Here is a 24,506-nt window from a genome sequence, read left to right as displayed (position 1 = left end):
TCATTCTTCTAATCAAATCGCTTATGTATTATCGTGATCACAGACACATAATTTCAAGATATGGCTTTTCAGCTTAGGAGAAGACTGAAACGTGAAAATTCGTCAGAATCTTGAGTTCGATTTTTTTTATAAATATAATATTTTCTCCTTGTATACTTCATAAATCAAAGTTTAAAAAATCTGCACAAGGCTATAAAAAATGCTATGCAAGGTAAGTTAGTGGAGTCTTGAAGCGATGAAATTTAAGCTGTAATTCATTTCTAAAATAGAAGGTGCACACAAGGAAACATTAATTTTTTTAAAATTTTTTAATAAAAAGTGTTTTAACGATATTCTTTATTTCGGAGCATCTTATTACACAAAAATCCTTTCAGAAATCATCAATAACACACACGCATACACACTATTTCCTTACAATTTTTCTTGCTAGTTATTATAAATTTTTAAGAATATTTTAATGTTTATTGTATAGTGCTGTTATACTTGATATATATACAACACCGAATTGTAATGGTATTAAATTTTTTTATATGGACGTAATTGCCGATTCATAATTAAAAGCTAATTTTAAAAATTAACAAAGAATAAATTCTAAGGCATTATTTTATTTCAATATTTCGGGTTCGAGAGTCAAATCCCTTTAAAATTTTTAAAAAATTATTACTACAAGCAAAGACAGCTTGTAAGAAATCTATTTCCTCTACATTTTAAAATATCGGCTAAAATGTTTCCACTATAGTAGCAAAAGGAACGTTTGGCCTTTGATGAATGTGGTAAATCTTTCGGGAAGCCAGACTCGAAGAACATGTGATCTTCCGGCTCTTAAATCAAGGCTTTGCTCCGAAGTCACCCGACATTGTTCATTTACAGGATATTAGTACATCATATTATGTATAAATATACTTGTCTATACAATTATTAATCATAGGCGAATTGCAGGAAATGGGTTATTCAGATTTGCTGTAAAATGGAATGAAATTCAAATACCTGAATTTTACAAGTATTTGCAAGTCATGCTTTAAAACATTGGAATACTTTCAATTATAAAATTCACAATTAAGTATATTTACAATTATATCTAAAATTAATCATTTAATATCATTTAATTTATAGTCATCGTTAATTTGCTGGTTGTGTGGATACTCAAGTAGTTTCCGCTTATTCCTAAAACTAACTTCTTTTACGATAGATTTGATGTTCAGTACTTTTCAGCTTAATGCATCCAATAACATGTAGTTAAGATTATTATACCTTATGATGCTGATAAATGCATTAATTATTTCCCTAGTATGGAACTTTTGCAAACGAACGATGCCCATAACTTTCAAGTCTTAAAATTAATTTTTTGAATGAATATTTTGATTATACTAGATGAAAGCTATAGTTGTGTTATTTAGGTATTAAATTTATCATTTTGCACCCTAGTCAGTTAATTTTCCCAGTCTCGATTCTACCAACTTTTCTCGCCAAATTTCTCCGTATCAACAATATTAGAATATTTATCTCAGGACTGCCAGCAAGGCAATTTAGACAGCAACCAAAGGCTGCAGGCAGGTCAATTAAAATCTGTTAACTAAATCTATATAAAAAAAGAATTTTCTATAAGTTATAAAACATTAGGGTTGCAATTTGTTTATATTGATTTATTTAAATTATGATAAAATGAATTGAAATATTCATAATTTATTTAAGCGATTGTGTTATATTTCGCTTAACAGGTCTTGTAAAGCAATAATCCTGAATGCCATTTTGTTTGATATTTATTCATTTTTTATAATTTTTCATAACAATTAAATTTTATTTGTAAGGAAATGCTGATAATTAGGGTTAACTTCTCAAGAATATTATTTACTTTTTACACTATACATGTATTTAAAAAATAAATGTATAAAAATATACATCTTTTTAAACAGCTACCAAAATGAGAAATGAATATGTTAACGATTTGTCTCAATTTAATTAAAATATTCGGAATTAAATTGATCTTTTAATAAAAGAGGGACCTTTTAATATTCATTTTCAATATAAAAAATCCCCCATTGATAAAAGCAGATAGAACATAAAGAAGATCCATATTCTATGTGAATCCTCGGTGGCATAAGGTATCGAACCTGCGACCTTAACAAAAATAAAATTTTGCCACATGACTGCGATATCACTTAATAGTATGCAAGGGAACAGTAAAAGAGCTACATTTCATTCTTTATACTAAATAAAATACTAAAGCTATTTGGGATATACAACAAAATTTCACCCATCACTATATTGTTTTTTCGATTAGATATAAAGATAGATCAATTCAATACAACCATCAATAAAATTTCATTCAATTAGTGAATATCGACTACTGGTGACAAACTCAAATTAGTACCCAAACAAAAAGGGTCAATATTAAAGCTTATAAATTCTAACAGAATCCTACTTTCTTTCTGATGTGATCAATAGAAACTCTTCTCGTACTTCTCTATAGATGTTTCAGGACTATCGTTCGCATTCAAACATTGAGTCGTTTCATTTGCACAGTAATCGAACTTTAAAATCCTCCGTGTTCTATTGTTTACATAAACAATAGCATATCATAAAGGCTCTCATCAAAGAATTACACAATTTTAGTCTCTAAATTTAGTTCAAATATAAACTAGAAAAAATTATAGTTTGTGTATCATTATGATACAATTCAAAACTTCAACTAGTTTCCAGATGCTCTAAACACAAATAATTTATCTCCCGTAATTATTCTTTTATTCTAAAACAAAATGTTAATTAACAGTGGAAGAAATAAGAACTTAAAATTGCCTTTATATAAATGAAGCTTTGAAATCCGATCAGTATTAAGGCAATAATTGATGGCAAAATAATTAAGTACTCTGTTTTGAATTTGAATCAATTCGAACTTAACAAGGATTCATTAGCCGCTGTGACAGAGAGGCGTTATTCCAAAGAAAAATTAATTCTACTACTCCTTTGAATAAAAATCCAAATTGATCAATATTAGCCGAATTAAATGGATTTGAATAGTTTTACAAAAATAAGAATTGTTTTACATATATATAATATTTTCACAAATCCTAATATTCGAATAAAAATATCGGAATTTTGCAATTATATTAATTATTTAAGATTAATGTGATATTTAACAACGTGTTAAAACAATAATAAGAAATAAAAATAAGATTTTCCAAGAAAAATATCTTAATTCTAAACTTCTCTTAAAAATATCAGGAATTACGAAATCAATAATATATATATCCTGCATTATAATAAAAGTTTTAACAGACAGCATTTTTAATAAATATATTTAAGCAAGAAATTTATACATTATTTACTTTTGAAAAATGTAAAATATTTCAGAACAGCTAAATTGAATTAGAAGCTGTATTTCAAATGTATGAATAAATAATAACAAAACTATAAAGATCATATTTGTACAACAATGCAGCTGGAATAACATTGAATAAATAAAACTGCAAGAAAAAAATTACCATAATTACCATGTTTTAATTTACATTTCGTCTTTAGTAAACAAAAACAAGATATGAAATCGTTTGGATATTTTTCTCTAATAAAAAAATTTGTCGTCATATTAATCCATAAACGATAAAACTACTAAAAGTTGTATAATCCAATAGCACTTGATATTTTAATATGAAATATTCTCACTTAACTATACCGAATTTTAAATGAAATCAAAATAAAATAAAAATAATTGAAAAGAAATATTAAATGATGCAATTGTTTATTATTTCAGCTGCTATTTTTATAACAACATTCAGAACATTTTAATCAAACATAAAAACGAAGCTATTTCCAATTTCATTACGATAGTAATTCTTACCTCTTATCTGGTGTAGAAAGCTAAATTCGTTGTTCGATTGAATCAAGTCATTCATAAAATACTTTCCTTGTATTGTTCTTACTGTTACTGCCATAAAGCCACAGCAATCTAAAACACGCTGGACTCACATTAGGATATGTTATTTTCGTTCTTGTTGCCACTCCTTAATTGAAACAATAGCGAAACTCGCGTTTCAGAACATTTCTGAAGATAGCGAAACAGAATAAACGAATTCGATCGTTGCATATGTTTTTTCTTCTTTGTTTGAAAAGACAGTTCTTGCTTTGAAATCTTAATATGAAGAATAAATGACTAAATAAAGAAATAAGAATGAATGTTGTCGACAATTTAAATAAACTAAATAATTTCATTATAAACAAATAAAATATCGAAGATAAATTAGAGGAAATATAAAAACTTTCTTTACGTAAAACACTTTTTAAAAAAAATCTGAATTAGAAAATGTTATTTTTATTTTTATTTTTAAATGAAATACAAAACGATTAATATTTTTAAAGCTAAATGGAATGCAAATAGTTAATAATTATTGAAATGGTATAAATAAATTATACCAAATATATTTCTGATTTTGTTAATTCAATTACGATATGACTATTTTGTGATGACTAATAAAAAATTACATTTAACTAATATGTATAGCTTTTATAAATGATTAATGATAGGATAAACGAAAATAACGATATTTCGAATTATTTAGTTTCTGAAAGCATTATATTCAAAATAACATTATTTAGTAATCGGAAGTAATTATTTCAACATTGCTAGAAAGTGACATTTCTTAGATAATTTCCATTTTTACAGAGATTTTTTTTTTTTTTTTTGAAATACAGAGAATAATAGAGTCAAAAATACTAAAGGTTTTGAGCATAATATCAATTTTCAAATTATTAATAAGAATATGATCGCTATTTTGTGGGAATATGGTAATGAAATAATTTAAATTGGAAAAAGTATTTTCTTTATTATAAATTATAACTTTTCTTCTTAAATGAAAGTGACAACGTAACTGAAGAGAAACAAATAAAAAAAGATATTTTTGAAAATTTTAAATATTTTTAAAAAAGTTTGTAAATTTATTTTATCTGAATTAATATTACTAAACGACAAAAGCATTAGATTTTTGTTAAAGTAAATAAGAATTGCATCGTATATTTAGTTTTAAAATAGAATTAAGACTTGCTTTTCAATACTATAATATAAAAGGCTATCAATCCAGAATAGTAATTTGCTAACATGACATATGAGCCGTTTTATTTTGAAAATGGGGCAGATCCATTTTTTTGTTATTGCGAGATATTTAAAGGTTTGCATCTCAATAAATTTAAAAATACTGGTAAGTATTAATAGATATAGTTTTTGTATTTTGTGGTACCAGATAATGTAAGTTTATAATCCAATAGTGTTTACAGTGGTGACTAAAAAAATAAGAGTATTATTATAACTAAATGGACTTGCCTCACTTTCAAAATTAATGAATTATTGTAAACGTTCACTTAATTGGGAAATATTTCAGTTGTATCAGCCTTTTTTTTTCATAATAAAAACAAAATACTATTCAAAAATTTATAATTATTTATTCATTTAATAAAAAGGGAAATAAAACAAAGAATATTCATGTAGAAAATATAACACAACAAAAAACAATTCAGTTTTATTATGAATTTCAATGAAATTATACATTTTCAGTTTATGCGTAGGTATAATTAAATTGAATTTTATTCAGGATTTAGCATTTTAAAATGTTCATGATGAACAGGAGGTATATATGGTAATAAATCCATTATGTCCTTGCATTTTTCAGATGTATTAGTTCTCCTTTTTTTCATACATAAAATATAATTTTATATTTCTGAAATTATTTGGTCTTCCTCATTGTGATAAATCGATAATTTTAAATTCAGAATCTCGTTCTATCGAAGTTTTGTAGAACATTTTGCATGGTGCATCCCTTGTAAATCTGATCCAGCAGTTAAACAATTCACGGTTTCTCCATCGGTATTTTTATTTCTTTTTAAAACCGCTTTCTCCAGTGGTTGGGTTAAAAAAAATATCCGCTCTTCATTTCATGTATTAAACATTTATTATGTTTTCGACAATTTCTTATTACTTTATAGTAATCCTGGGGAATATACAAGGAACTGGTTTTCCGGATTGCCAGTTCTACCACTCCAAAATCACGATCGTTCGGTAAAATTGAATGTCCCAACAAAAATTTGTGATCAATGATATTTATTTGTCACTGGACTGAACAATCGGTGTTGAAAGTAAACATATTATTATCGAAACACAAAAGTAAGATATACTTTTTATTATTTATGAAATACTGTACAACCACCGATTTTCATTATCAAAGATAGAAACACCTTAGATTTCAGACGTGATATCAAACGGCCACATTTGCTCCACCATACAGCAACCGGAGCTAAATTTTGCCGTTATATATTCGGTCAAAAATAATTTCAATCTAAAATGGACTTGCACCACTTTCGAAATAAACAGATTTTCAATACTGTTAAGAGCTAAAATTTCCATCTCCAAAATACTAGAATCTGATTTTTTTTTGTTTTGTTTTACTTTAAATTGTTTACGCATAAAAAGATCATAACAAGTTTTATCTATAACTACCGTTATCTCCATTTTTTCGAAAATGGACTTGCTCCACTTCCAAAATAAACGGCTCATATTATATTATACTATTTTGTTTTAAAATTATAGCCTTATAAAAGACTGTCCAATTTATTTTTAATGTAAAAAATTTTAAATTCGCATTTTTATTTTTACTAAAAAAGAAAGATAGTGTGATCTATTGTTGATTTTCCTCCGTACTCATTTATAGTAAAATTTTCTCCGTCGTTTGCAAAAAGCAAAGCAAAGAAAAGGCAAGAAAGAAAGAAAGAAAGAAAAAAAAAGCAAACGAAGAGGTGGAGAGGGCATCCTCCTCATCCACAGTAGATACTAAAGAAGCTCTTTATTTACTCTTTTGTATATTTGGACGGGATAGGGCGATGACTAGTGCTGAGTTTCCTGTGTTAACATCAAGGCTTCCATCTGGTGAACGTAGTAGCCGCATACCTTGGAAAATGAAGTTACTTTTTGGCGAATTTTAATGGCTTTGTAACCTCCGTCGCTTGTTTTTCGCGCCAAGACGGCACGCAGTCTGCATTTTGTGTTTCGCCCAATGAAAACACTTTCATGATCTTTGTATGAATGGATTCTAATCACGTTAACCAAATGTTGTTCTAACATTTTTTCTTATTGTTAAGTATTTACAATGACAGTCGCTTCTTTTAACGCATGGTGTAATTTTTATATTTTGTTCAATTTCTTTGAATTAAACTTCATTGGAATTTTCTTAAAAAAAAAAAAAAAGATGAAGAGAGGCACATTTTTGTGTTTTCCTTAAATTTATCTGTTAAAACTTTTGATTAATATAAATATGTAGTTAAGGATTTGCAAATAGATCATTGGTATAATCAATTGGTTGCAAATTGGCATTTCTCTCTCTCTCTTTTTTTATCTACTAAATATGAACAAAAATTTGAAAGCATAATGACAGTAAAACCTGGTTTAAACAAAACTTGTCAAGCAATGCCGTTTACAAGGATTAAAGCTATTTACCTATAAGATATTAGGCCTAAATACTTTAAGAATTTGTTTCAAAAAGAAAAATCAAATAATTTTTTTTTTGTTTTTGAGAAGTAAATTCTTTTTTAAATGAATTAAAAATTGAAAGAATTTATCTTTACTTATGATAAAGACGAAAGTCTGTTTGTGTGTTAGAGCTTGTCCATGACAGCATTCAAAAATATTAAAATACGAAAATGATTTTATATCATCTTAAAATTCAAAAAGCTATCTCTCTATAATAAGAATTTCTTAATTAATATATGTAAAAATTAAATAAAATTTCTAATAATAACATATAAATTAAGTTTCTAATTTTAATAAATATTTAAAAATTTTAAAAATATTATTTTTCGACTTTTTATTCCACACAAAATAAAAATAAAATTTAACCTGCATGAGTACGTTATGCTTGCATAGGAAGAATGAGCTTTTAATAACATGTTGCCATCACGTTGGCAAAAGCTTAAATCAAAAGTTTAAGTTAAATCATACTGCAAGCTAAATCTAGAAAAAAAGTAATTTTCAACACAAATCTGCAAGTAATGAGATAATTATGAAACCTGATATTTTCTGGAAAGATAAGCACAAGAAAAAGATTTCCATGAGTTTTAAAAATATCTGTACTATTAATTCAATAATTCTGTACTATTTAAAGCAAATATGATTTACATATATATATAAGATGTCCACTCTAATCGGATCCCAACACCTTATTTCTGAACAGTTGGTATTAGGTACATATATCCAACAGAAGAAGTGATTTAAATAAAGCAGAAAAATACCATTTTATGAAGTTGGAGTCAATTAAAGCTCTGATGAATAACAAATTTTATTTATACTGATTTTTTTTATACTGATCCTCGATCCTATGAGCTATTAAAATAATCTTGAGTCAGTAATATTTTTTTAAAAAGAAAACTCCATTCTATTGTTACTAAAAATTAAAAAAAAAAGTGTGAAAATTTGAATACCATAATCTTATAAAAACGTGCAGTATTAGTACAATATTAGAGCACTTTATTGACTGTCAAAAAAGATAGGCAACTAGTGCATAGTATTTTACAAAGGCTAATTATTCTAAAGCTATCAAATAATTGATTATACTAAACCTGTCATATTTAACACTTCATAGCTCAGTCGCTTTTGGTCACAAAAATAAATGCGTCTTTTTTATTTAAAAGCTGGTGTATCAAGAATATTTCACTGAAAATGATTCCTTAAAACCAAAAGACTGTATGAACTTCATAAATTTTTTAGAGGTACGTTTGGAATGAAATAAAGTATTGGTATTTACATTATTTAAATCTTTTTAAAAGTAAAAAAAAATAATAATAGTAATAAATTTTTTAATGAATCACAGAAATTTTTATTGACTAATTTTTTAAAATATTGCATTAATTATAAAAAAATATTCCGTAGTTTACATAAGATTTAAATACTAAATTATTCAGGTTTTTTTTGGTACTAATATTTTTAAAAAATGCTTGGTTTCAACATAATTTTTTTAAATATCAATTGAAGTTTCTATTCCTATTCCATTCCCTATTTAATTTAAAATTCAAATTTTATGAGAGCTGGCAGAAAATTAATGAGAGATATACACAGTACAATAAGTAGAACGGCTTAAGGCCTCCGTAACAATACAAGTGAATTATATGACTATCAAAATTTGAAGCTCAAAAGCATTTTTATGAAGAATCTAATAAGAGACAAGTTACATAAAATATTCAATTGAAAATTTTAGCTAGTATTAATAGCGGAGAATAGGTGGTCACCAAAGGCAGCTGGTTTTAAATAAATAAATAGCTTTTTTTTTAAATTGTCTATTTATTTAGTAACAAAGCTCCCCATAGTTATATACGAGTAGACTGTTGCTATGTGGCAACTTTTTCACTGCTGTTATGTTTGCAGTTCTCATAAACAAAGTTTTTTTTTTTTTTTTTTTTCAATTTTCATCATCAATAGAAAGGACATTGTACGGAAATATCACAGTCCTATCTTCTCAGAAAACATTTAATTATTTTATTGCACAAGGTAAGAATTTTAGATTCTCTTAGAAAGTCTTCTGAAATTAAAAAAAATATATATAATAATAATACTTAATTTATAAATGATTTTTCATTCGTTATAGAATATTTCAAATTATTTAAATGTCGATAATGAATCATGAAGAAATAATTCATTTTCAACTAATGAACGACTTGTAAATACTACTAAAATTTTACTCTCAGTAAATTTGTTAATACATTATTTTCCCTGTTCTCCTTTTGAGGAATATTTTTAAATCGTATCTGTTAAGAAATATTTCCTAGACCACGTATTTAACCTCTTAAATGCCACCCGTCGTATCTGTATTTGACAGTAGCATGTTATTTATCAAAAAAAGAATTTCTTAAAAAAGAATTTTTTTTTTTTTTTTTTTTTTTTTTACTGATACAAAATTTTTCTTTACTGATACGCACTTCTATCTTCACAAGCTGTGCAAATATAATCTTATCTAACTTATGTCTTTTCCCACGCATAAAGAAAATTTTGATCAGTCCGGAACACTTTGAGTATCTTATCTCAGTTAAAAAAAGAATTCATCTATTGGAAAAAGAACATAGAAACGTAGGCTGTAAAGTAAGCTAAAATAAAAATCGTTTGGCAATAAAAAATGCTGATAAAATTTTGCCATGCGATTCACTTTTGCTCAATATAAAATTTGTAAATTGTTTTTTCTTCTCTTTTTTATATTTTTTTTCGCTATTCTTATTTCTCTACAATATTTCTTTGATTTCTAGTAAGTATAGAATTGATAAGTATTTATAAGTATAGAATTTAATTGATATGTTTTTATTTGCTTTTGTTTGAATCAATATTCAGTGTTATTAAATTGGTTGAATATTTATATATTTATAAATGTTCCTTAAAATAATCAATTTCTTAAAAAGAATACTCAATAAAAAGAATACTTGACCCCTCCAAATCAGAATTAAAAATAAAAAAACTAAACCTTATGCTGTTTAAAATTATTTAGCAAACAGTGTTTCAATTTTAAAATGCTACTCATATATTTGAAATAAATAGGAAAACCAAAGAATTAGTACCCCAGCCATAATCATTACTCCAGTTTTACCAATTTTCATTTAATTTGTAAGTCTATGGCATCTAGATAAGCCATCAATAGTTGCTAAATCTTTCGCCCCTTTTTTTGAAGAGAAATCTTGAAATTACAATTTCTTTGTACATACTGTTTGTAACAAAATCTCGACGAGCTATCCAGGTCACTTTTCCAATTTCACCGAGTTTCATTTCATTTTAAAGCTCATGAAGTCTAGATACATCATCAACGTCCACCAATCCTTTACCCACCCCACTTTCAAAAGATATCACAAGAAATACTTTTTTTTTTGAAATCTCGTAAGCTGTAGATGCTGCTAGTCCATTCTCCTTTTCGCGATCCATTTTATATATATATCGTAAAATATAGATTTCAGTTTCAATAACTATATCGAATTCTCCACTTTTAAAGGTCGCATTACATGCATAGCCAACTAGTCAGACTGCTGCATATTTATTGTGCAAATATAACTTAAAATAGAACTAGCGTAGTACAAATGCGATATAAAGTTAGTGTGATATGATTAACTTAGCAAAGTTTATTGGCATTACTAAATTAATGCTATCAATGGGCTAACCGCTAGTAAATATTTTATAAATAAGAGGCTTTTCTATTTTTAAACTATTCTCCCCCATTCAAATAAATAAATAAATTAGAATATGTAAAAATAACAATGCATTCTAATTCACTGTAATTGTCACTCTAATAAATAATGAAGGCTAATTCTAAGAGTAAAAAAATTAGTAATTAAACAAATTATAAACATGTGCAACAAAATAATTAAAGCTGGGAGAAGAAGCGCCAAATATGAAAACAAGAATCTTTTCTCATATTTTTCCTGCAACATAATTGTTTACAATATTACTTCCCCGGAAATTGGCAACACACACACGGCCACAGACGTCCAAAACTTCTAAGTTCGGGGACCGCATTCCAAGAGTGAAAATCATTTTTTGTTCCATCGAGGCCTCTGCAGATCATCTTCAGCACCTAACTTCTGCTTTATGGTTGGAAGAAAATTCCTCTGTGCTTTGTTTCCGTTAATTATGTTTTCAATTTGGCGGGAAAAAATGCAGTGTTTACCTCGTTCTACCAGAATAGCTCTTGAGTTCCAAGAATGGCTGGTAGTTGCCATTTTGGGATGTAAAACTTTTGTATATTAACAGCTCATTTCTTGTAGAGAATTGCATGGAAGTCAGACATAGAATTTTCCAAGAAGACTGCGTCAGAAGCCATAAATCGATCAACGTTAATGAATAAGAATTTTAAAATAGAATAGTTCAGTTGTTTCTCTCTAACAAAAAATTACATAATTCCTGGAGTAATCTTGGCGATTGATTATTTATTTAAAAAAGAGCTAAGAGAGGTGAAAAAAGGTGAAACTTCCCTAATTTCTTTCTTAAATTTATGACTTTCAATAGTTACATCTCAGAATCTTTTTAAACAGAAAGAGAAAGGTGAATAACACTTCTTTTTTTATGTCTTCTTGAAAATGCATTTTTCACTTAAAAGAAGAAAAAAAAATTCATAATCATTTATGAGAAACTATCATTACTGGAACCTATTCTGCTATTTTATCGGAACGAAATATTCTTTCTACTGTCATTCTTTTTCCCAACTATTTTGTAGCCTTGACATTGTTAAGCTGGATGTTTACGAGCATAAGAATTTCCTCGCTTTAATTCAGGTGATAATATTTTAGGATTTAACACATTCTGTTTGAACTAAATACTATTTTTAAAATCTAAAGTGGAATGCAAAAAGAACTTCGTTTTTTAAGGGACCTCTTCTTTCTAATATTTGCAGATTTTGAATCAAACAAAATTAAAAAAGAGAACTGGAACCTATTCTGCTATTTTATGGGAACTAAATATTTTTTCTGCTATCAGTCTTTTTCCTGATTATTTTGTAGATTTGATATTTGTTAAGTTGAATGTTTATGGGTGCAAGAATTTCGTCGCTTTAATTCAGGTGATAATATTTTAAGATTTAACAAATTTCGCATGAACTAAATATTTAAAATATAAAGTGGAATACAAAAAGAACGTGCTTCATTTTTTAGCGACATCTTCTTTCTAGCATTTGCAAATTTTGAATTAATCAAAATCAAGAACGAGAAATACAAAACTTCAAATATAAACAAGCATCGATTAAAAATACTATCGATTTATCATTATTGTTCCATTGAAAACGATATCTGAGGTCATGCATGAAAATAATATTTGCATTTTCTCTTTTAGCAAAAAGTAATGAAAAGCCACTTTATAAGATGAATTAAGTAAATATTGATCTTAATAGAATTAGACTTTTAATGAATTCAGACCAAGCTACTAGCAATCCTTATTTGAGAAATGGCTACTAATTAATGATTTAAAACTTAAAGTCGACATTATTTGGAAACAAATTTATATAAAAAAATGAAATATATAACGAATGAAATCTTCTATTCGACTGCTAATTTAATTTACTTAGAGAATCTTGCTAATAATAATAATATTGGTAGTAAATAATAATAATTATAAATCTTTTAGCTGTTTATATCTAATTACCTACTTACCTAATTTAAAACTTGTTTTAACTCTTATAGTGTATATTTGCTGTTTTTCTGTGCAATATTGAATAGTAAGTTAAATATGTATTTTGCATTTTAAGAAATGTATCTACTGCTTAAACTTGGGAATTAAAGGTTTTTTTTTTATATCGGAGAAATAAAGATTGTGTCTTGAAGAGACCTGCTTTTATGCAGGTTTTGTAACATTTAAGAATAAAATAGAATATTCTAAAGCGAATGTCTATTTGACATGAGGGAATCATTGATGATATGCCCTTTGACATTCAAAAGATGAATGATATCCGTAAATCACAAATACGAAACTGACATTAAACAGTGAGTAGGTGTATTTCTGTCATTTGATGAACAACTGGAAGAAGTAGATGAAAGAGTGAATTGAAGTTTTCATTATATTTTTTTATTAAGATTTTTATTTTGTAGAGGATAATCTTTTACAGCTTTGATTTTAATAATAATTTGTTGTTAATTGGAACAAACTAATAAAAACAATAAAAACAATTTTTATTGCTTAGTGTCACTTAATATTTCAAAAAGAAAGGAAAAGTATCAGGATTCAAAAATGGTGATTCAATATACCGTAGTTATTCTGAATTCGTATCTATCGAAGTTCAACCTTCTAACTTCAGCTTCAACTGATGATTCTAAACAGTGGCAAATTTTTGACTAGGAAGATTAGGTACTGCCCAGGGCCGATGAATTGAGAAAGGTAATGTCCATGAAAAGGTGTTATTGGCTTACTTGCCAAATAAATCAGTTTGTAAAAAAATACAAATTCAAGGAACTATAAAATATTAGCATAATATAAACACTTTATCAAATGTAATTATTCATCCCATCTGTTTCATTACGTCTATTTAATTTTTAAAATTATAATAAACAACAAGCATCCGTTCATTTATAATTCTGCATAAACATGGATGGAGTGCAAACATGAATTATAAAAGTAAGTGAATGAAATTATTTTTAAAAAAATATCTATTGTATTACGTTTTTAAAACAGGCTAAAAAATATAAAATCATTTTTCTTACCGAAATATAAAGTTTTAAAAATTAATTCACAATTATAAATCTTCAGGACAATCTGTATCAGCTCCTAAATTTGAATGGAAGAAAGAAATCATTTTCAACTTTTTCTGTCCGTTTTAAAAATGTGGTATATTAAATATTTTTTAATTAAATAAATATTTTTTGCTTTATTTGGAACGTGTATTTGCAAATGATTTCAAACCAACTTCCTTAATCAATTTTAGCAATTTGGAAGGAGACAATCTTTTCACAATCAAAGTTTTTACTCGATTGCAAAATTTGTATTGAACAGACAGGTAAGAAAGCGAGTTAACATTATATTACATCCTGTTTTGAATTGTAATTGAGGTTTCAAGTCGCTTTCTCATCAAGAAATTAGTTTAAAAGCGATTGCAAAATTTGTACCGAATAGACAAATAGTCAGAACAGAAAACGAGTAAATAAAAACGTGTTAAAAAACATACATTTTAACAAATTTTCTAAAATAAAAAAAATAATCTAAATCTTTAAGAAGTTGATTAAGTTAGAAAAAAATTGTATTGAACTGTAAAATTAATTATTAAAAGATAGACCTCATAATTTACATTTCCTAACAAGTGCAAAATGATTGCATCTGTTATAAATTCTAAACTAAAGAGAAATTATTTCCAATAATATATCGTAAAAACAAAACAAAAAAAAAAAAAAAAAAAAAAAAAACGGCATATTCTTTCCATGCAGTAAATATATACTAAAAATGTACACGCATAATAACTGCATTTTCAAAATTGTAAAGCATTAGAAGCAATAAAAATATTCAAAAATAATTCAAACCGAAGATCCTTACCATGTGACTTATAATCTCCTTTAAATAACTGCAACCACAAGAAACAAATTTACAGTTCATGAATTCCATTTCCGTTTCGCTTACATCGCATTGCTGGAATGCTTTCTTATTTTATGGCTCTACCTATCAGACTCACAAAAATGAAATCTCCCATCACTTTTTTTCCCAGGTTTATTGTCCGATACCACGTGACGATTTGGCAGACGACACTGCATTTAAAACATTCTGCAAAACACACACCACCCTTTTCCAGCCACCTGCCAAAAGATAGGGTGTGGTACTCCCCTTCGCACATGTCTGTCCGTCAAGTACCGCTGCATTGACTGACTACTTTTCAAGTTGCAAATAAGATTTCTTAGAAGACAAAAGCGACCGTGAAATATTCACACCTCTAAATCAATAAGATTTGCTAATGGCGACCGATGATTGTGTTGATCAAATCGATATTTATCGTTGAAGGGTTCAGATTTGGTATCTCCGTAAACTGATCTAGAGTTTTAATCTTTCAAATTCCATAATTCATTTAATTTCATCAAAAAATTAAGAAAAGTGTTGCTCTTTTCTTACTTTCTCATATTCGAATAACTCAAAGAGAAAACGTCGTGATCACCAAAAATTTTGAATTCGAGATTTTGACGAATCTTCACGTTTCAGACCGAATAGCATATTTTTGGAATTATGTCTGTTCGTCTGTCTGTGAACACGATAACTCAAAAACGTTTTGATATAGATTAACCCTATGAGCCTGCCCACCCGATATCCAGTCCGACAGGGGCCTGACTCATTTGCTCCGGGGCGGTTAAATGAAATAAAATGAGTTTAAATGAGCGCTCGTTGAGAAATACCCTTCACCTCTTAAATTCATTTAACCGCTCCAAGCGCCTGATTCAGGCTCCTGTCGAACGAGTCGATTTCGGACGGCCAGGGTTCATAGGGTTAAAGAAATTTCTATTTCATTTCAATTAGTGGTCTTACAACCATATATCTATCAAATTTTGAATGAAATTCATTCATAGAAATTTGCCTGCCTATGTGCAAGCGAACTTTATAAATACAAAAAGTAAAGAGTTAGAACCAAATTGTTCAAACGTATGGTCCTCTATCGGTCTATACATTCCTAGGCCGGTATTCCCGATAACTGAAAACTGCAGCAACATAGGACTTCACACCCATTTCGTAATTTTCTAGTAAATGTTGTATGAAATCCATTCAGATGGAATTCATCTGTCAGTCTGTGTGAGTATAAATTAAAATGATTGCAAAAAAAGCTATGCATAAAGAGCTAGATCAATAAAATTTGGTTCGTAAGCATCGGGATACAGATCCATGCCAAATTTAAGCCAAATCTGTAAACGGGTTGATTGTCTAGTGGTCTGTAAATATGCAGACTTGAAAACGTGATAATTCAAAACTGAAACGACATAGATAAACAACATTTGTTTGTGATCTTTTAATTAAAATCGTAGTTTAACGTCAAATTTTGGTTTCGGTCGGTTGAGATAAAAAGAGCCCGAAAAGCATACTCGGGTGTCTTCACAATACTGCAAATCACAAAACCGTCATGCTCGGGAATCTAAAAATAAAAACCTGGGTATTCGTGGCGCTTAAGGCTTGATCCAAGGTTTCCAATTTTTATGCAAAAGTGACAGGAAAATAGTACCTTTATTGAGATACAAGCGAAGAGCTTCCTGAAGACCACTATCGTGGGTTACCGTTGGTCTCAGAACACCATAACGAAAAATTTTTATGAACTTCAAGCATGAATTTTGGCATCTAGCCTTGTCATCAAATTTATTGATTTCTATCTAATTTTGGGCAAAATACATTTGTGGCAAATTTATCCTTATATAACTTAAAAATGAAAATAGCTAGAAGAAAGATAACAATCGCATGTATTTATTATTAGAATTGTAAATATGTATTGAATTTTTGACCCAGTTCTTTCAAGATCCCTCGTTCTGCATATTTGAGAGTATATGAAAGCGATTTTACGAAAATTCAGTGACTAAATGAAATTCGGTATGTGATCTGGTCAGCCACATTATATTTGTGCATCAAAATTAAATTTTGGATTCCCTCCTATCATAAAAAAAAATAAGCCCCATATTTTTTTAGCAGATGAGAAAGTCGAGGGGAGAATGTTCTCTCGTATTTAGTTTAGTTATTTAAGTTAGATCAGGACTTCCTAAACTATAGGCTGTCTTAAACAATAATGAGGATTTTTAAAATTATGAAATCTGTATTTTGCAAAAATTCTTTGAACTTGGTGGATTGGGGTAAATTCTCACTTTTAGGACTGAAGTATGTGAATCTTATTCTGCCCTAGCCAAAGTCACGCGGACGCTAATGCAAGATGTTGCTTCGTGACATCTTTCATTGGCGTCCGCGTGACTTTGGTCAGGACAGAATAAGATTCACATACTTAAATACTTCATTTTAAGGCTATCAATATCATCATATAGTAGGTAACACCTTTAGAAAGATGTACTTTTATCCATCATTTTACCAACAGGTCCTGATCTCCAATGGCAATACTATAAAAACAAAAAATTCTGCCGAATATTTAAGGCAATTTTTTTTTCTTTAGATTGAGTTGATAAAAAGTCACTAATCAAGTTCCCAATGGATAACTGCAGGATGGATTTCTTTAACCAAAGAAACGACAATTCCATGCTTCAGTAAATTTTTAATTGATTGACTTTTCCAGTTAATTGGCTATTTGTTTCTATTTTGCCAAAGCTCACATTTTTTTAATGAGGTGACTATACTTGATTCTCTTTTCACACTAATATCCATCGTTTCCATGTCTTGTAAAGATATGTTTAAGAAAGAAAAAAAAGTAATCTTTTACTCAATTCAATTCTACTTTTTCAAAAAATTATTTTCGTTTTTTTTGTTTTTTTTTTAAATCTTTTTTGAGCATCATTCTAATGGTATTGCTATTCCCCAGTTCCATTTCAGCCTTCATTTCTGATCTGTACAATAGATCTATTGTAGTGAATATCTATTTCATATAATAAAAGAGGTGAATTTGTCAATTTCTTTAGTCCTTTAAATTATTGTGTTTCTTATTTACAGTTTACATAAATGCTAACCGTAAACCCGAAATAATTTAATTTAAAAAATGTTAACTTCAGTTTAATAAAATGCTTTTTTAAGTACCCAGACTTCCGACACAAGAAATGTATTATTGTTTCGAAGCCTAAATTGTTTTTTTTTAAATTCCAATTCCACTATTAAAGACATCAGCAGACAGTCTATCTTAGTGTCCATTTATGAGCCGCCAGAGTAAATATAACTAGCTCCTTCATTATTATCTTGAAAATATTTTTTATCGTAAAAAAAAATGGATTTTTATGTTTTTTGAGAAAATGTTTTAAAAGTAAATAATTTCTTTCCAAGCATTTATTTATAATAAAGGTAAACCAACATTCTCCAGCAATAATATTACCTGCATGAATTCTATAGTCCATCCATCGTAATTAGTAGCTCCACTCTTGGCCTGAGTATTCGAGGTCCAAAACCTAGTTTCATCCAAGATACAAGATCCCATACATACAAGAATTACAAGTTCACATGCAAGATCCCTCTTGTATGTGAATCTGGTGTATATTAAATCCGATACGAAGGCTTCAAAGCCCTCTTACTGATGTGAAATATCAGTCTGAAAAATTATAAGAGCTCAGCTGATGCTTTCATCATTTGACCACCACATCATATTTTTAAGGACCCCCCCCTTTTGGACTTACTATAATAAAAACAAAGTTTTTCAAACAGAACATTACTATAATAAAACTTAAAACCTTCAGTGTTATAAGTAAAAATCATTGATGATGCCGCATAACATCAAATTTATGTTTCCTTACGTTTCTTCCTTCTACTTAATATGAAATAGATTTTAAAATAAAATTATCTCATCATATTTGGCTTATATTGAATTAGAATGAATTGAAAACTATCTTTTGATTTCAATGAATTAATGCATCTAATTACATTTTATCTCATGTTTTACAACTAAGTGCACAATGGATTAAACATTAGATGGATTCACATTTTACTTGTGTTAAGATGGAATGAATTGGCGTAATCATCTGAAATTAAAATTCGGAGATTTGTAACAAATTATTGATTTTAATTGCAATAAATGAATGCATCTAATTACAGTCTATCTCACGTTTCCTTCATTTTATTGACGTTAATTGCATTTCAATATCAAATGAAAGCAGCGTATTTGAAGTGCATTGAGCTGGAATGGAATGACTTCATTTTTTAAAATTGAAATCTTTTTAATGGTAAAAAAAATAATGTTTCAAGTATGGCAAGGAATATTTTTTCAATCAGAAAAAATGTTGAGAGAGGTCAAGTTTCTTGTTTTTTCTTCTTCATAATCAATTAATTGCTTAGATTTATTACGAATATCTCATATTTTGCGCAAAAAAAGTACTTCAAGCAAAAAAAAAAAAAAAAAAAAAAATCAAGAAATGCCGTTATAGGGAATATATTGTACTCACATTATGATGATATGATATTTATTTTCAACCGTTGTGAATAAAATTTTTTAACACTAAAACCACAATACTGGAACAATAGTTAATTCCTTTGCACATAAGAGATAGAGAAGGGGGAGGGGAATAAAATATATAAAAAAAAATGTGTTTGCAAAAAAAAGTTATAAATAACATAATTGTTGTGCCAAGAGAAAGACAGAAAATTTCTGTTAATGCAAAAAATAAAATGCTCGTTTTATGCAGAATGCCGTAAAAAAAAATCGTCTGTAAATTTTAAGGTAAGGTTAAAAGCATAGAATGAAGGATTTCCTACATCGGATTAGAACTAGAAAGCGGAACTTCAATATAAAGAGAGAGGGATATTATATTTGTACGCATTTAATTATATAATAAGCTCAGCAAAATTTACAAATTTTACAAAAATGTTCAAAAGTTTTCTTTACAGCATGTTTTAAAAGGAATCTTGCACAATACGGATAAAATAAATCGAATCTTTATATATTGGTTATTTACAATGGAAGAAAAGTTCAGGATGAAAATATTTATAGCAAAAACAAGGATTATATGAATTTCATTAGAACAATGAAAAGGACTGATATAAAAAAATCTAAATGTATTTGAACATTTATTAAAATTAGAGACAAAAATGTGTATGTACTAAACTGGAACAGTGAGAAGATAATTTTTTTGAATTTTAAAATGGCGTTGAAATTATTTTGTGCTGAAAATTATCGAGAAAAAAACATAAAAAAATAAGTTTATTTTTTTAAGTAATTAAAATTCTGATTAACGTTAAAAAATTGCACGTAATCGAACCTTCCTAGCCTCCAAAATATTTTTGTGTCAAATTTGTTGTCTTTATGTGGAACGATTTGTCCTGTAGAACACTAACATTCACATAGACACACAACTACTTTTATCTTTATTAATAATGGAATCGACTTATGAACAGACTGTGTGAAACACTCTCTCTACAGAACAGACTGCAAATTAAAAAAATGTTCTGTTTTTCAAGACTTTCTCTTGCACTTGTTGCATTGATAAAATTTGATACATTGTTTCTTTAAAAATAAGTTTGTTTTATTAAAATCCTTATTATAAGAGACAAATTTCTTAATTCAAATTATTATTGTTTGATTTATTTAAATTACTATTTATTTATTATTTATGTACATTATTCCTTGCAAAACTATTAAATTAAAAAAAATAAGCCTTTGCAGCAACTTTTAGTTTTGGATTTTTTTCCTGGAAGACTTTAAGAATAGGAGAGATCTAATAGAACAGTAAATTATTTCTCCAACAGAACATGGAGATTCGAAGATCAACTATTTCAAGCAGTACAGGATTTAGGCATTTTGCTACCCCAAACAGTGACATGACACCCCTTTTTAAATAATTGGTTGATTTAGTTTCATATTTCAGCACATTTTTAACTTAATAAACATCCGATAGTTTATTTTTATTTGTCTTTTTATTTAAAAAATTTAGTGAGGATAAATGTTTTTATTTATTATTTGAAATATGTACATCATTGGAAAGATATTTAAAGTAATGAAATTCTTGAAAATTCAACTATGGTTTTTAATCAATGATTTCCTTACAAATAAAAATATTTAATTACTATAATATATTAAAATTCAAGCCAATACAAAGTTAAAAATTATTATTTTAAGTATTTCGAATACAATATAAAAATATAAATAATTAGGAATAAAATATAATATTTAGGAATATAACATAAGCACCTAAAATAATAATTAATATTCAATACATTAAAAGTAAGAAATCAAATATACTTTAATTTATTTAATAATGATTTTAATTATTCTGTTTAAAAACACTTTGTATTCCTAATCCTTAATAATTATTACGATAAATGTGTGCTTTTGTCTGTGCCTCTGTGTGTTAGGGCTCCATTTGAACTAGATCTACCAAAGTTAACACGTATTTATTTTGAAGAATAAAAATATTCATTTGGGAGAAATATTTTTGAAAGTTTAATTACAATTTTAATTAAAAATTGAGCAAAATTTTGGCGTTTGCATGATGCCTTAAAAAAATTACTGTATAAGAAAGGATTTTAACATCATCTGAAAATTCAAAAAATTATCTCTTTAATGATGCCAATTTTTTGGCATATAAACTTTTTACTCATCTAATCAAATTCGAAAAATATTTTAACAATATTTTCCAACAAGAATACAGTTATACGTAAGAATTCTGAAAGAATATTAAATGAATCCCGAATGATAGTACAAGAGTATAAGAATTTTTGAAGAATGTCAAATTTCTTCACCTCTATTAAAGCTTCCGTTTCTTTTACAAACCGAATGACTATGGATACCAATAAAAAATAATGAAAAATGCGAGACAGTGAAATTAGAATTTTGTCCTTAACAAATCAGGATTGTCAAAGCAAATTTCAGGAAATAAACGATATATTTCCTTAAGAACTGAGAAGAATCTATAAACGATACAATTTTATGCATGACTAGAAGAAATAGGCCGTTAGCAGAATATAGATATATTTTTTAATAAATTTTAGGGGAGTGACAGAAAATAAAAGAAATGCAAAAATATATAAATAAATAAAAATGACATATGAATTCTAAAATAATATGAATTATATGTATCTATCAAAAATTGAGGCTTATAAATATTTTTTTGAAAAAAGTATTAAGGCTATGTTACATAAAATATTTACTTTAAAATTTTAGCGATTATTCATCCAGGGGAACTAGGCAATCGTCAAAGGCGGCTAGTGTTTTAGAATTCATAGAATGTGTTTTTATTATGGATTTATTTAGGAAAATATGAATAATATTTTTTTAACCTACCATTCTGCAATCCCCTTCAGCCCAGAGTCTCATGATTAGTCTATTAGTCTTAGTAATTCGTTACAGATTGCTATTACTAAATTGCAGTATGATTATAAAAACGATCTTAGTCAATATATGAGGCTAGCTTTCCTGCCCGACGGCACTTTAAGCATACATGGAGAATTTGTGAGACATAATAAAATATTTTCCTTTAATGCTACTTTTCAGTCCTTAATCTAATTTTAATCTTAATTTATTTCCTAATTTTTATCTTAATTTAGCCCAAATTAACTTCATGCTAAAATGCTCTCTTATTTCCTAATCCAATACCTACTTTTGTATTTAGTTAATCCCACATGCACTCTGTAAAATGGCTCAATTCAGCATTTCCCCACGCTCCGAGTGAAGGGATAAAAATCCTAGATGTTTACCATATTCTTTTAAAGATACCTAAATTTCCCTATCCTAAATCCACACGTGTCAAACAAATCCCTCTCGAAATCTCACAGTAAAATTCATTGAAGGGAAAAATTTTGGTCTCTTCTGAATCTTGTATCGCGATGTGTTCTCTTATATCGCGATGTGTTCTCTTATATCGCGATATAGACTCCCGTGATGAAATAAATTGAGTTTAAAATTTCAAAAGTTTCTTCTATTTGGCCACGCAACTGCATATATATATAATATTCAGTTGTTTCTGAACTTCATGTGCATACTTGGAAGGGAAGTATAAACCATCAACAGGAATCCGAATCACAAAGGAAAGTAACGTCCCAAATGAGTAGAGACATGAAGCAAGGACACAATACAGAAAGCGGTATTAAGCGTTTTATTAGACAGAAAAAAAAATGGTACAATAGTTAGAATCACCAGAGACGGTGTTTGAAATTCCGCCCACCGGCATTCATGCACGATAGATATTTAAGCTGCATTGACGAACAAGCTCAAAAAATGAATGTCGGCTAACTCGGCCTTAATAAAATGATTCAGAATCACCTCACTCAATCGCCGGTTATAATGAGAAATCTGCACGTACTGAATTCAAGAGCTCGCATACGGCGTCACTTGTTTTCATATATGATTCTGATTCTTTGTGATGTTTTCTATTTCCCTTTCAAGTTTCTGCGTGGAGTTTAGAAACACACTATATATATGTGTGTGTGTGTGGTGGCAGAATTAATGATTACCCTTAGAGATTTTACTAAGATATTATTTTAAAGATTTCTTCGACACATGCCGGCTTAGGAAAGAGAATTTCAGGTTTCTTTGAAAGTGTATGCATTAGGAATTTTTATCCCTACGTCCTGAGTGTGGGAAATCCAGTATCAGCAATTTCTAGAGAATAGTTAGAAATAATTAAATAAAATAAGCTGAATTTTTATGAAAAAAAATTTTAGAATAAAATAGGATGGGTTAATTTAGGATGAAAAATAAAAAAGTAATTAGGATTTAAATTAAATTTAAAAAATATCATTACATATATATGTATACAGATTTTAGCAGACGCTTGGCCAAGAAGACACTTTTGAAATTTTAACTTCAATCCCGGGAGTTATAATTTGCATTAGAAACAAACGATCACAAAAAATGCGCCCGTCTGCATCGCAACAAGAGAGTAAAAGACATAGAAACTTTTCCCTTTAGTGATTTTATTTTGAGATTTTGATAGAGATTTCTCTGCCACTTATCGATTTAGGAATAGGAATCTTAGGTATCTTTAAAAGAAAATTGTAAACCTTAAGGATTTTTATCCCTTTACTCGGAGCTTGAAAAAATGCTGAATTAAATTAATTAATTGAGTTAATTAAATAAAAAAAGGGATTTGGATTAGGAAATAACAGAACATTTTCGAATGAAGATTATGTGAGCTAGTTTCAAATAAAAATGAGGAAATTAAATAAAATTTAATTTAGATTAAAAAATATCATCACACACACACACACACATACATATAATAAATATAATTATCCTAAAAAATATTGCCATTTGAAATTTTTGAAATTTTTTCACTGTACTCGTAATTTTGGTAGTTTTTTTACACGTCATTCTTTAAAATACTTGTATTAAATTTTCACTTCATTTCCTATAATAGTATGATAAATGGGAACCTATTTAACGGCAAAGTTCTTTTATAATCACTTTCCAATTCACTGACAGAGAGCTCCTAGT

The 24,506-nt window shown here is 27.9% G+C and overlaps 1 protein-coding gene across 6 annotated transcripts in view; it reads right to left on the bottom strand.

Moving 5' to 3' along the window:
• LOC129984176 (delta-like protein B) overlaps positions 1–24,506 on the bottom strand; it is a 320,381-nt gene that overhangs the window by 144,046 nt on the left and 151,829 nt on the right. Inside the window, exon 1 of one of the 6 annotated variants that reach the window (XM_056093983.1) lies at positions 3,836–3,960. The exons of the other annotated variants lie outside the window; for them this stretch is intronic. The gene's annotated coding sequence lies outside the window, so the exon portion shown is untranslated. Of the gene's footprint in view, positions 1–3,835; positions 3,961–24,506 lie in introns of those variants that run through there. 6 annotated transcript variants of the gene reach the window in all.

This window comes from Argiope bruennichi, chromosome 9 (genome assembly GCF_947563725.1).
Source record: "Argiope bruennichi chromosome 9, qqArgBrue1.1, whole genome shotgun sequence".
NCBI classification, from domain to species: Eukaryota; Metazoa; Arthropoda; class Arachnida; order Araneae; family Araneidae; genus Argiope; species Argiope bruennichi.
Note: the sequence above shows the minus strand (reverse complement) of the source record. Positions and strands in the feature narration are given on the sequence as shown.